Source organism: Passer domesticus, chromosome 4 (assembly GCF_036417665.1).
Source record: "Passer domesticus isolate bPasDom1 chromosome 4, bPasDom1.hap1, whole genome shotgun sequence".
Taxonomy (NCBI): Eukaryota; Metazoa; Chordata; class Aves; order Passeriformes; family Passeridae; genus Passer; species Passer domesticus.
Genome location: NC_087477.1, coordinates 17,886,831 through 17,901,780, shown reverse-complemented (window position 1 = coordinate 17,901,780; position 14,950 = coordinate 17,886,831). Strand labels below are relative to the sequence as shown.

Here is a 14,950-nt window from a genome sequence, read left to right as displayed (position 1 = left end):
GTCTCTGAGCTCAACATACAACAGCAGTAAACCCTGATGATACCCTAGAACTTCGTATCTTTCATCATTTTAATAACTGGAGGGGACATTCCCTTTCATTCGTCTGGAGCAGAGGTAGAAACACATGCACCTGGGTTAAGAAGCTCAGCTAGGATCTCTCATTATATAGAAACACGTTTCTATTTTAATAAAAGTTCAGACACAAATTCAAATAGCACGTGGTGGATGGAAAATTCCTTAGGGCAATATTCCAGCTTGCCAATTTCCACTGACCCTAGCCTGTGAAACACAAAAAGGCAAAGACTTTTGTGGAGGAGAATGAATCAGGGTGCTAACATACTTGCTATTGGCATGGAAAGATGTACATATTTCAAGCTCTCATGCTGGGAAAAATAAGGGTTTATTTTAAAGTCATCGCCCTTCAAACCCAATAATTACTGTCATTGACAATCATGATTTATGTAACCTCACTAAAGTGGTTTAGATGCCTGCATGTTTAGGAACTTGCATGGTTTAAAGAGAGAAAAATACATACTTAAGTATTGGAGCCTTTACAGCAAAAGCAAAACTTCGACTTTCATTTTGTTAAGCAATTATTCTGGAAATATTTTTACCTTTATGACCAAAAGGTACCAAAACAGCCTTACTTCAAAGTCCTTGTATTGTTCCAATATGTGTCATGCAGCATCACTTTTTTGGAAAAAACTGTGGGCAGGTCATGCATTATTGCACTGAACACTCACAAAGGAAATGTGACAGAATCTAGCCAACTGATGGGTGACTTCTTTAGCATGAGTCAGATACACTCTTACCTCCAAGCTTGCACTCCATTCCTCCCACTGGTGAGAGAAAAAAGCCTTCTCCATTTGTGTATGGACATACACATTGGTTCCACCCTTGACTCACACACTGCTCTCAGCTCCTCCCAGCCCAGCTGTCCAATGGTGCACACAACAAAGCCCGGCTAATTGCAAAGATTCATTTTGCCAGAGTGGCTCAGCTCAGCACTTAACCAGCACACTCTGCATCACTCCCTTGCTACAGATACTGCTCTTGTCTCCTACACAACGTTTCCCATCAAGCTTTGGTTTTGTAGCTGTTATTTTCCTCAATAAAGATCTGAGATAGCATAAATTCTTGTTTCACATACTACTAGATGGCCCTGAAACAACCAGAGGTTTTTGCTTTCAACAAGAAGCTTGCAAACCCTTTTTTTCCCCAGTAAGTCTGGCTCCTCATGCAAACCCCAGCAGGCTAAATGCCATATAGTCCCGAAAAACTGCACTCCCCAAATGGGGAGTTAAATAAGATCAACTAATCTGGCTATCCATGACATTTGGAAAAGCTTTTTTCTGTATCTCTTACCCAGTTCTGAGCCAGGATTTGAACCTACATATCTAGATAATCATCTCTGTCTGATTCTAAAATCTATTTCTTGTCCTCTGATGGTTCTGCTCTGTACAAATATGCCATCATTCAGTGGACACCCAGATACCACATGAATACCTTCATGGTGTCTCTCTCACTCCCTCCCTTTGGCCTAAGCCCATATCTTTACCCTGGACATCTCTACCTCTTTTGTCAGCACGTTGCTTTCCTTGCAGCTGCATCCACCCAGATCCCAGCCTCAAGCTGATTAGAAGCCTAGATACCTGACACAGAACTGCAGATTCTATGGGCAGCAGGACATCCAAAGCCTGGGCTCTTTAACTTCTTCTGTCTGCCTGTTCCATAGCTTCATTTCCTTCCTGCTGCGCTCACCCCTCCCTTTCTAGCAGAGAAAGACCTATGATAAAAGTCCAGGAAGATCTTAGATGAAATTAATGGTCAAAATTTACTTTTTTGTTAACTGCAGTCCCATAAAAGCAAAAGAAGTATTTCAGTAACTAGTATATAGTTGGAGTGCCCAACACTTCCTTTCACAAATACCAGACAGCTTTCAATCTTGCTGGAAAAAAAAAAAAACAGTATTATTAAAATGAAATAAAGAATGCCTTAACACATGTTCTGACATTGTTTTAGGAGGAGCTTTATGCTGGCTATGTGTAGTGAAGGGGGCTTCCCTGAATGGCATCCAGAAAGAATGGCACCAACACCTGGGTGGGGCACAGGTGGCCTCCCCAAAGATATTTTCCTTCTCTATTCACATAACCCCTCTGTGTTCTTCATTCCTGTAATTTAATCATTAAACCAACATCAGAGACTTCCATTCTACCTCCATGCATCACAAGGCTGACACTTCCAAGAGATGTTACCAGCCAAATTACATTTTTCCTCATCAGGTTCATTTCCAGTGCAATCATGGGGACTGGGAGATAGGCACTTAAAAGTAACTGGTAAAGTCAGGCTTTTGGCCAGGGTGCACTGCTAGCAGGTGCCATTGGCAACTTCCACACCAGTGGAACTTCCTGTTGTTTCATTTTTTCCAAAGGAAGTACTTGAGAAAAGGTAAGTAAGGAAGAGTGATGTTCCAATAACCAAGTAAACAGTGAAGGACAATGGCAAAGCCTGTGAGACACAAACAGGGAAGTGATTTGAGGATGTAACAGTCCTACTTTTTTTTTTCCCCACACTTTTGTCTTGCATGTGACACAAGCTAATTTAAAGGAGATCAAAAGTTATGATTTTGATAACTGGTACAAAATAAGGCAAGTGATAGACTAGTCACATTTGGATACTTCTACATAATGAAAAATCACCACTTCAATTGGCACAAACAGCAACCTCATCAACAGTGTTACTAGAAAGATCAAGGGCCAGCCAGTCTTCAACATTATACAGTAAATGCTCAGAGCAACAGATAGCAAACAAAAAAAAAAAAATCAATTTTTCTTAAAATCTTGAAGTTCAATTTCATTCTAATTTACAAAGGAAAAAGTCCATAAAAATAGATTCTAGGGACAAAAGCTTAACTCAAAACATATTATGAGTTTTCTTTTTCCTACTGCCTAAACACCACAAGGACTCCACACTTCAAAAATATTCTGAAATTGTTTTGCCTCCTAGTGATAAAAAGGCACTTCCTCTGTATCTGCTGAACACTTCAGTGGAAACAGTTTCATAACCCACCCCTGTTTCACCAAAACGGAATTTTCTGTGAGAACCCAAATGATCTTAAGGGAAAACAAGTGAAAAAGAGCACGTAAACTGTATTTCTAAGTTGTAATGCCATCTGTCAGTAACAGCAGGACCTGAGGGAAATTGTTTGCTGAATGTTCTGGCAAGCTTGCTCCTGCCCATTGTGGGAACACAGTCCTTTAGAGCTGCTGTGCATGTAATGAAACTCTGTGGTCATTCTGTAGGCATCAGCTAAACAGGAGAACCAGTGGGAAGGGAAAAGATGGCAAATGCTTGGGGCAAAGACCAAATGATCTCTATACAACCGCTTGCCACAATTGCTTTAGCAAATGAGTTTATTCAAAGGCATGGTGGTAGGAAAGGAAACTTTTATACAAGTATTTCTTATATGTTAGCTAAAATTGAACTAAAGCATTCACCTCAAACTCAGGACTTTAATCATTCAGTTGCACTCAGATAATCAACACAAGGATATAATACCACAGAGCTGTAAATTTCATAGCCTCAAAAACTTGGAACAGATATTTCAGCCTGAGAAGACATTGAAGATTTCTTGAACATACATCATAAAGATGATTCTCCTAGATCATTTTCTAAATAGCTTTGAAAAATAAATGTGAGAGCCATAATTCTTACATAGCTCATATTCTGAATCATAATTGTCCTCTCCTGAACTACTTGTTCACCAAACATGACTTTCACTCAATACCTAAGAGAACACCAATTGAAATGTCAATAAAGAGGGAGAGGAACGCAAGACAAATATTCTCAAATTAGAAGATTCCAAAGTATACCCAAGGCAGCTACGCAAGGTACTGAACTACCTTTGTGAGTAATTCCACCCACTCAACTCCCGCACAGGCAGCCTGCCCGTTTCTGAAGGAAGTCTGTGTTTTCTGTATTTTCCTAGAAATGATAACTAGTAAGAGCGGGATTTGTTGTAATCACACGGGTAAACCGCACATGTTCCACATCAATATTCTGTAAGACAGAAAATCACCACCATTGTTCAATGTGTCTCTCAAGTGACAAGAGCTGATTTATTCCCTTTTTAGTGCAGGTTTTCTCCGAGGAGAGAAAACCCACAACAAAAGCACAGCCGCTGATGCAGAGCAGTTATTGGCAAGGCTCTCCTGGGAGAAAGTCACACACACAGAGCCCCATGGAGGATAAATCTGCACTGTCCCAGACCATTCCTATCTACCAGGGAGAACCACTGCACCTTCTCTTCATATGTCAACAATACACAAGGAACTAGACCCAAGAGTGGATAGCAGCAGAGTCTGTCATTAAGCTGACATATAGCAATACTGCCACAATAATTTTCTCCCTGCATTATTGTTTCTCCCATAATCAATAGCTGAATTCTCTGTGTTCAAATAGCTTTTTCAGAAGTCCCTTTTACTGTAAGCTGCTCTCCTCAGAAAGTGTCCTGAACTTTCAGGAGTCATTCAGCCAGTAGAAAAAAGAAAATTGGGTTCAAAGCAAGTAAAACAGCAAGTGTCATGTCAAGAACAAGAATTTGTAGCAGGTACTGTGACCTGACTGGTTTGCTTATCAGTATCAAGTGCAACCACTAGTCCTGGAGATAACATTATTGAAATTCCAGCAGTTCGTGAACAACATGCTGAAACTTGCTTCCTCACACAGTTTATCACTAAGTATTTCTTACAAGAAATTCAACATGCTTCTGTTCAGAATTGGAGTGTTTTTACTTCACAGACTCAGAATTTAGGGTTCCAGAAGCAAAAGTGCAAGCCAACATCTGCAGGGAAAATAAACTTCCCCAATTTTGCAGGACAGAAAATCTCCACGAGTGGAAACTCTGTATTTCCAGTTTCACAAGTGGCTGGAGCAAAGAGAAACAGCAAGGATTTTCAATTGATTTGACAGAAACATTTCTGGTGATAGCCATTCATTTCTACCCTCCACAAAATGAGCCATAATTTGCCTTGAATTCACAAATGGAACTTAAAAACTCAACATCCAAAGTTCAAGCACCTTCACTTTCTCTGCCAAGAGACAGTTTAGACCATTACAGATGTTCCCAAGAAGGAGCATGTCTGCAACAGCATTTCTCCTGTCAATAACTGCCTCTCTTAAAGAAATTTAATGAAAAGCAAAGGAGAATGAAAATTAAAATTGGAGAAAGCAAGTGTCCTGGGAGGGGAAGCGAGAACAAAACCTTGCAGGCTTATGCAGCCAGCCATCTGCAAAGCTGAAGGTTTCAAAGAGAAAAAAAGCCTCTACTATTCCTGAATCAATGACTTCCCATTTACAAGCGAGCTCACTCTGAAAGACATTCAAAATGGCTCTCAAGGAACCCGGGCCAACTGTGAGGTCTGTTTTCTCAGCTCTATCCCACTCCCCTCTTTCTTTCCCAGTCACAAGGATGTAAGTATTTATCAGTCCTGTACCCCTGCCAGCATACATTGGAACGAGTCAAAGGGACCTGGCACTGAATCACAGGGATTTGTGTTGCTAATAAATACAGCAGGCCCCATCCATTGTTGATTAATTTTGACTGAAATCTAAACACCAAACAACAAACACTCTTCTGAACTGCTTTGGTACCCATTAGTTTGATGTGTTTATTAGACAAGACTGTATTCTTTCAAGTTTATTAACAACAGATTAGAGTATCTGCAAACAAATATAGGAGTTTTATTATTTAAAGGTGTGGGCACGATACACTAACATCTTTAGGATTTGACAATAAATAAAACCAAAATTCCCATATCAAACTGTACTTAGGGTGACAAAAAAGATCCCAACTAGTTGAAGTGCAGTAACGGTGCCAGCCCTCCACCTTTTCAAAAGTTTCAGCTGAGTGACACTGCAGGAGTACACAAAGACTAAAGATAAATTTTAAAAGAAACTAAGAAAAGCAAAGTGTAGGGGAACCACAGAAATTGCACTAGTTCATAAAGAATTCACAGCAAATAGCAAGGTTTGGTACTTCTGTAATATACAGTGCAGGTAAAGAAATTCGTTTAAATTCCTTTTGTTTGCCAAATCAACATACAAGTATTCCAGCAGCTCTTAGCAAAACCATCAAATCATTATTAAATCCCACAATTTCTTACCCCCAGGATTTCATATTTTTCAAACAGGTGTTTACTGGGCTGAAGCACCTGGTAACAACCAAGCAAAGTGTTTGCAAAACATTTTTAAACCTTCCAACCTGAAACCTGCCCAGCTGGGAGTGGTGCTCTGGGAAGAGACTTGGGCATCCCAGTGTACATGAGCTGCATCACCAGCAAGATAAAATCCTTACTCCATTCAGCACTTCTCAGGCTAAACCTGGAATGCCATGCTCAGTTTTGGGCTCCAGTAAGCTAAAAAGACATGGATGGGCTGGAGAGGGTCCAGGGAAGCGCCACAAAGATGATCAAAGGATTGGGAAGCTTGCCATGCCAGGAAAGGCTGAGGGAACTGAGAAGTTAAGTCTGAATTTAAAAAAAAAAAGGCTTAAGGGAGTTTCAGTCTTTAAATGGGCAGCTACAAAGATTATGAAGTAATGAAGATGAAAAAGAAGATGGTGATTCCCTTTTTATGGGGAATCATGTGGAAAAAATGGGGTAATGGTTACAAGTTGTTCCTAGGGAAATTCTGATTGGACACAAGAGAAGATTTTCCCAGTGAGAATAATCAACTGTTGGAATATTTTCCACAGGCAAGTGGTGGATTCCCCAACATGTGACACTTATAAGATACAGCTGGGCTGGGTGCTGGGTCATCTTGTCTGTATCATGTTTTTGTAAGGAGAAGTTGGACCAGATAATCCTTGAGGTTCCTTCCAACCTGGAAATCTATGATTCTATGATGAGTATCAAAATAAGGCAAACTGAAGAACCTCTCTGCTAAAACCAGAGACAAAAGCTTTGAGTAGGATGCAAAGGGTGACTGCAGAAGAAAAACACAAATATTTATCCATTTTCCAGTAACACTAAGACTAAACAATAAGTTATTTCCCCTAATCTCCTACTAAAAATAAAAAACAGCTTTTGACTTTAACTCATAGACTGATAGGATATGTCAATATGCTTTTTGTTTCTGTCCTAAATTTGATTTTAGTTATTCCTCTTCAGACATTCACAGGCCTTTGAGTCTAGATGACAGTAAATTAAAGTGCATCATTGTTACTTAGATGAATGAGAACACTAAAATTTAACCCAATTAAGGACCAAACCATGGGCAGTTCAAAAGGAATAAAACAAAACCTTCCTTGTTTGATGCACATGAACTCAAATAATCTCTGCCTCAAGGGAAGTATGATTCATAACCATTATCTGGCAATATCATGAAAACACATACTATTAGATTTTGCACCTTAAAGTTTTCCAACCTACCAAAGTTCCAGCTTACTAATACCTATGCAGCCCCAAAAGATTGGGATGCAAAGATACAACTGCAGTTGCTGAGATTTTAGCATGGAAGGTCAATGTGAGTGCTAGAGCAACTGCAAGGGCCAAGAGTTCAGACTTTGTCCTGACTTCGACTTTGGGAACAAAATTCTGTATCAAAACCCTCCATATCTGAGGAGAAATTAATATTGAAGTGGTGCTAATCTCATCTGTGTTTTCCATAGCATAATATGTCCTTTATTCTTTTCTTTTACCCAGGCCAACATTTTTCTTTTCTACTATGATTGCCACTGTACCTCAGTCAGATGTGTGCACTAAGGGGGCTCTCATACCTAAGTTTTATGTTACTGCAGTTAATTCAAAACTCAATAATAAATAAGACTAAATCACTAAGAAAAATAGTCACTGTTTTCCAATAGCAGCAATCTTATGCTTCTAGCAGAAAATTTAGTTTCTCACAGCACTGTTCTGTTACTGGTTTTATTAGAAATTTCTGATTCCCCAATAAATAATCCTCAATAAACAGCGCTGAAAAGTTTGCTCCACAGATCAAATAGTCAAGTACCCAAATAGCTTTTCAATTTAACAGGCTCTTTCAGGCATTATTTCAATGTGCTATGTTGTCATAACAATATTATAGTGCTGTTACTTGACCATAAACTCATTCAAGAGGAAAAGTCATGCTGATCTTACCAAGGCTTATTAGCCCTCATTGTATATTCAAATTTTATAATTTATTAATCTAAAAAAGAAGACTACCTAATAGAAACTTTATGGGATTGAGGAGTTATTTTACAGTTTCCAAAATATTTGGAAATCTTTTGGCAGAAAATCTTCCTATTGTTTGGACAAACCTATCTTCACAAGCAGATGTGAATGTCATCACAGGCAAGAGCTCATAGGAGGGCTTTACATTACAGGATTATTTAGTAGGGGGTTTTGCCACCATCTTCACTCTGGCTTTTATTTTATATAAATCATTTCATGTGTTCCTATTTAAGGAGATTGAAAACAAGCATTCATCCAACTTTTCTTTAGCTCTTTACTATGCTCTGCTACTAGAGCCTGTAATTGCCATAAATCTGGTTGAATTGCACTGGAAAATAATCTTTTCACATTTTCACTGGCACACAAAGACAAACTACCAGCTACAGCTCACCGTACATTAGCTAGATGTAGCCAAACAGCTGTAAATCTAGTTTTAAAGTTTTATATCTCTCACTGATCTCAAATGAAATATTCTCGCTACTTTTTCCTGTATTATTTTAACATATTTATGTCCTATAAGCCAGGCCACTCAGAATCATTGGTCAATGTCAATTTTTCCATGAGTTGGTGGAACTCAAGCCCATAGGAAATCTCTCCAGAAAGACTTTAGAAATTCTGCAGCCTAATCAGTCCCACTGATTTGAAGGACCACGTCTTCAAAAAATACATCTCCTAAAGTTCTTTTGTTCAGCTTTGTTCCAGGACCTACTGCAAGGTCAAGAGGAAGCAACATACTAAAAGCCAAGCACCTCATTGTGTTTTTCAAGCAATTTCCAGATACCTTGTCTCTAACTAGTCTTCTTCCTAAAGCCAATACAGTCACAGAAGGAAGGAGGATCAACAATCAAGTAATGGGTATATTGATTTGTTAATTACAACAAAATACCTGGAAGACAACAGTCACATATTGATAGTTTAGTGGTGGGGAGGGGGGACAGGTTCAAAATCCTTCAGGTGAAAGATTTTGATTGCTCAAGGAACCCAACTGCCCTGATAACAGCAGCAGCTTGGTTTAGCATTATCACTGGTACTTTATTATATCTCCTTTCCTAAATCCTCACCCAGCCTCCTGACTTCTTCAAGCACTGCTTTGATTTTCTTCATAATAAATCAGTGAAGACCCCAGACTAACCCTGAACAAAAGGTGTCTAATAGTCCCCTCTCTAATGGATGAGAAAAATATTAACAGGTTAAGCTTAATATAGGGCCGTGAAGCAGAATTCTTACTCACTTTTAGCTTTAAAGAAGAAATTTTATGGGGTTTTTTCCTGTGCAGGTCAATTTGGCATGCACAGCATTAATTTTGAAGGAAGCTAACACTGCTAATGAAGGATTTTCCAAATAGCACAAAGGAAGCATTTAATTACTTCTGGGCCTGTTGAGCCCAAAGCCTAGTAAAACAAGTCAAAAGTGAGCTGAGAATAATAAAACAGCATCTGCGTTTCCCTCTGATACCCTGAGTGAGATGGGGAATTTGCATAACATTTTAATGTAGAGTAAAACTGCAACTCTTGAGGTTAAGTTCTTTCAGCACCACACTAATGAGGCAAACACCTTACAGCTAACCCTACTAATGATCCTATGTAAAAATTTAAATAGGGATAGGATTAGACAGGAAATTCCTCTTTTGCATGGTGAATTAGGAAGATCTAAAAAGATCTGCAGTGCCTGCAGAGGCTTTGAAATTACAGCTCAGATACAAGAAATACTGAGCTCATTATGTCACTGAGATGGTTACTGTGGTGCTTCATTCAGTGCCTGGGTTATAAATGTCCATTTTTAGACTGTTGTTTACAGGGATAATTCACACGCCACTTGTTTCATATGGCTGTATTTTCCTCTGTTTACTAAACCCAGCAAATGTTCAAAAAACCTCCAATATGTCCCATATAGTCTTGTGTTTCCAAACCACTTGACAGAAATTTTTAGTTCTAGAAAATGCATTTATATCATCCAGCATTCTCATGGTAACTGGTGTGCATTAATTCACTTAACCTGGTTATGTGGGGGTCTGCACACAATTATCCCAGTTTTTTGTTTGTTTGCTGAGACCAACATTTGGTAGGAACCAGTTATAAAACTGACTAACATGTAACTTTTTTACTTGCTTTCAGATCAAAAATGTACTGTTAATTTTAATTTCTACTTTTAGAAATATTTATCTGAATCACAAACTGTGTCACAGCTGAATAATGTCAAGCTCATTTTATTTGGCATTTCATTGCTCAAAAAGGGGTTTGAAGATCTTCTCAAATCTGTCTTGGTGTACACTTAACCAAAGATTTTGAGGACTTGGTGGGTTTAAAACCTATCATGAGTACTTTTACCCTGAAAATGTGATTAAATAGGCAAAAATGAACAACCAGAGGTTTACAGGGCAATTGTATGACAACCTCCTTTATACTTTAATTCAGGAGCCTGCATTTCCTGTACAGTCAGTGGAGAAAAAAGTTCCTCAAAAAAAGACAGAATGCTTTTTTATTTGTTTAAAGATAGACTACCGTTACCCATTACTTCACAAACCCTCCTCCCGAGAACAATTTTTTAGCTTTTTTTGTTCCAGCTGACCACTGGGTTTCTTTTCCCCTTTAGTGCTGATTCCATTATTTCATAATGAGAATAACTAAGTGTCAGCATCCTCAGCTCAAGTTAATAAATGTCTCTTTTGCTATCTGGGCAACACTGTTTATATTGTCCTAGGGTGTTATTCCCATAAGGAATCCCTTGGGGCTAATAGCTGGATTGTCAAATCTCTTCTCCTGGCCACACACATTCTACAAATTCTTGCAATATAATATTGCTGTTCATTTATCTTTTTCTCCAAATATCAGGCATCATCTTGCCTAGATTATCAGAGCTGGCACGGTTCCATGGGCTGTCCTGCACACTGTAGTTTTACAAGGTATCAGTTCTTCTGTATCTGTACTTTTACCATCAGGGATGTTTCTGTCAAGCCCTGGCACATTTCTGTTTCTTTCTCGAGGTTTAAAGCCCTGAGTGCTCATCAGCAACTCGAGGGAAGTTCTTAACAGCTCTGCCCATCGAGTTGCTTTCAGACAGCCCCTTTCACCATCTCTGGTCTTTACAAAGAAGCAGAGCTATGTTCAGTATCCACAGTAAACCTGACTAGTTGCCTGTAGTGGTACAGAAAAGGAATAAAAGACAGTAACCATTACATTTTCATACACAGGAGAGATCTATAATACCTGCAATAATTGCAGTGGTACAAAAGGGGCCTCAGATTGGCTTAAGAGCAGCAGCCAAATCAGTTTCAAGACTTCAGTTGCAGGTTCTAAATATCTTATTGCTATCTTAGTGAAAATAGTTTCAGCATTTGGGAATGACTGTTCTAGGTTCTGTACAAAGCACAATTATAGATACTGCTCCCACTGCAGGCAATCGGGGAAAAAAAAAAAAAAAAAAGACACCACACCTGACCAAAAAATCCCATACTCTCATTATAGGCTCATTTGGAAGTAGGGTTAATCAAGATTTAATCAAATTGCTGAAGTTATAAAGGTCTCTCACACAACTGCCCAGACAACCTGGGAGGAAAGGGACTTGAAGGTGTTCCTGGTCACCAAGCATCCCCCTCTATAAAGCCTTTCCAGCATGGTGTCACACAGCTGACTGCAGGGGGATGGATTCCATAGCCAAAAACAAGGAACAATACCAGAAACCCTCACAGGAACTGAAGTACATATTCCTATTAAATAACTTCAGCCCCCACTTACATACTGTGCTACCCAGGAAGGTCCACAAAGGGACAGGACAGCAAAGACTTTACAATGCAAGAAGAGATTTCATTTTAAAGCAAAAATTTTTGCATCCTTCTGCCTGTAAAAACAGGCAAGGTAGCAGTGCAATATGCTACCTCAGTCTGGAAGGAAGAAAGGAAAACTTAGAATTTCATTCAGCAGTGATCTGTCATTTATACGGTCTCCCTCTGGCTCTAATACTCTAGTGACATTCAGAAAGAGAGTTCAATAAAAAAATGGAAGATGAGGCTGTATCACAAACTGTACTTCATAAGCTATCAAACTTCAGACCTCCATATTTCAATTAATCACAATCCATCATATTATATGTACATTGGAAAAGGCATTTTAGACTTCATATCAGTCACCATAATTAATTTAAAGAATTAGAGTCATGACAGGCAATATAATTAAAAGAAGCAGGCTTAAAAAGAGTTGGAGGGGAAGGTTGTTGGTTTTGAGTTTAGGGGGTTTTGGTTTTTTTTAAACAATGTCATCTTCCAGTAACTTTCCTGTTTCATCCTATTCCATCTCAGCCTCGGAGGTTACAGACTTTGCTTCAAAGAATTTCTTGGCACTCTCATAGTCATAAAACAAATATTCTATAACTTCCAAGATCAAACACACTTTGGCGGGATGCAAAATAGCTACCTCTGCTCCAGTTTGGGCAGACGCGCTTGTAAAGGATTGAATTTTTGCCTCTGCACCTGAGCAGCACATGATGTATCATGAAATATGCAGGCCTTCGTTATGCTTGCCTTTCAGACAGACTGTGTGTCCTTCCCTAGAACTGGAGCTAACACCTACTGGAATGTGTTTTTCCAAGAGGAATCAAACTTGTCACAGGATCCGTAAGAAACTCCCATACTGCTGGAACTCATAGAACGCTCCATTTTAATATAGTCAACTTTGATTTTAATGAGTTCCACTCTCACAGGCAGACTATTTGCTAAGGATTATGTGCCAAAATGCTGTATTTTTTGAAGGAATAACTTCTTATTCTGGAAGACTCTTTTAGATTTAGGAAAGAATAGTTGTGGATTTATGGCCAGAGTCAAAGGAACTGAAGTAATACCAGAACAAAAAAAAGAGCATATATTAATAAAGCCTGTATATCTTCAAGTGTCTCCTCAGCAAAAGTAGACAGTCAGGAGTAAGTGTAAGGATGAAAGGCAGTTAGAAATCTTAATATAATAAAATTATAATATAATGTATGTACGTGGATAAACACATAGACACACATCTCCTCTAGTTCATCCAAAACATAAATTCGGAATTTTGTTCTATAGAAAATGGTGACTTAAAACAGAAACATTTTTCAATTTCCAAACTGAAAATTCAGACACTGATTCCCAGCACAATTCCTGCAGTAATAAATGCCATGGAAAAAAAAAAAAAAAAAAAAAAAAAAAAAAAAAAAAAAAAACCACCAAACAGAACAAGAAGTAAATTCACAAGTTAGTATCCAAAGCAGGGCTTGAAAAACACACAGCAAATGAGTCACAGGCCATGTTGAGGACAAAAACATAGCAAACACAATATACAATTCAGCAAGTACTGATATTCTCAATGATGTTGGAATTAAGGAATTTCTAGGGGACAAGTACAGCCTAACAGTTTTGGCATTTCGTAAATTGTTGCAAAGTAAAGCATTCAAATGTTCTTAAATACTGTTTGGGAACAAGAATACAGACTTACAGAAAAACAGATTGATGCTATACTTAATTTATTCTCTGACTTCTATCACTTTCAAACAAATTAAAACAATGCAACTACAACATGACTTCCTCTATACGTTTATCAAGGTAACAAACTACAGTTTGCTATAGATTATTAACCCGTCTTTACAGTTTGGAAAACTGATATACAGAGATGAAGCAAGCTACCTGAAGTCAGAGAAACTGAGCAAGCAAGAAAAGAAAATAGCCAGTTTTCCTGAAAGTAGAGATCCTTAATGGGATTTAGTGCTTTACCACTTATTAGTCACATAAACATAAAAACTCAAATTTTCCCACACAGTTACTGCTTCACTTATCCTTACACCATGTTAATAAATAGGTTTTACAGGACAGGAGGAACTCAAGGATTACCAAAGCAAATGATAACTTCATGATAACTAGACAGCATTAGGTGAGGAGACAGGATGAGACAAGGCTGGAAGAGATGTTTCAGTGCTCAGGTGAACTTGCTCTCCTACCTAACGTACAAGCTTTCTTTAGAGTTCACTAACAGGAACTTTGAGGGAAAATCATAAGGTCCCAAACCCCAACAAAACCAGCCTACTCTTTATGAGCAAATATTATCATCTTTCTCTATTACTGTAACAGCCAAAGACCATGGTAAATCTGTTTTACTGAGCACCCAGCAAGAAAGGTGGAAAAGTCCCCTGAAAACTTTCTAATCCAAACAGACCAGAGACATCAGGCAGGGCAGGTACAGAACACTTTTTCATCCCACCAACAGCTCTCAGCACCTGAGGACCACAGTCTCACCTTCTCTGCTGAAGGTGTGTCGCAGCGTACATCACAGTTGAGGCAGCCACAATACACACAGTATCACCATACCACATCAGAAGGCTTCAACCCATACAGAGCAACATCCTGCCACTTCAGAAGACTGCCAGCATCTGCCCTTCTTGTCCTTCAGCCCAGACTTTTATCCCCTGATGCTGATGCACGGCCCCTGTGTGCCCTCTGTCCCTTTGGTGGTTGGTCAGTGCCCTGGGCACTCCACATCCCATCACCTTCAATGCTGCTCACCTGCTCCTCACAGCTGTAGCCCATTGGGGATGAGGCTCAGCTGCAGCCTCACCCCCAGTTACCACAAACTGTGCCTGCACCAAGGTCCAGCCAGAGACAGCATCTGAGCAATATCTATACCTTAAAACAGCTGACAGAAATAAAACAGCAAGTAATTGTAGCACACAGCTGACAAAGTCCAACAGGTGTCTTCAAGACCAGATAAAACCATCTAGATCAT

The 14,950-nt window shown here is 39.0% G+C and overlaps 1 long non-coding RNA gene across 1 annotated transcript in view; it reads right to left on the bottom strand.

Moving 5' to 3' along the window:
- The window catches only part of LOC135298644 (uncharacterized), a 77,419-nt gene extending 62,833 nt beyond the window's left edge, over window positions 1-14,586 (bottom strand). The window contains exon 1 of the long non-coding RNA XR_010360680.1: window positions 14,464-14,586. This is a non-coding gene — a long non-coding RNA (uncharacterized LOC135298644). The remainder of the gene's footprint in view (window positions 1-14,463) is intronic.
- Window positions 14,587-14,950: the final 364 nt, after the last annotated feature.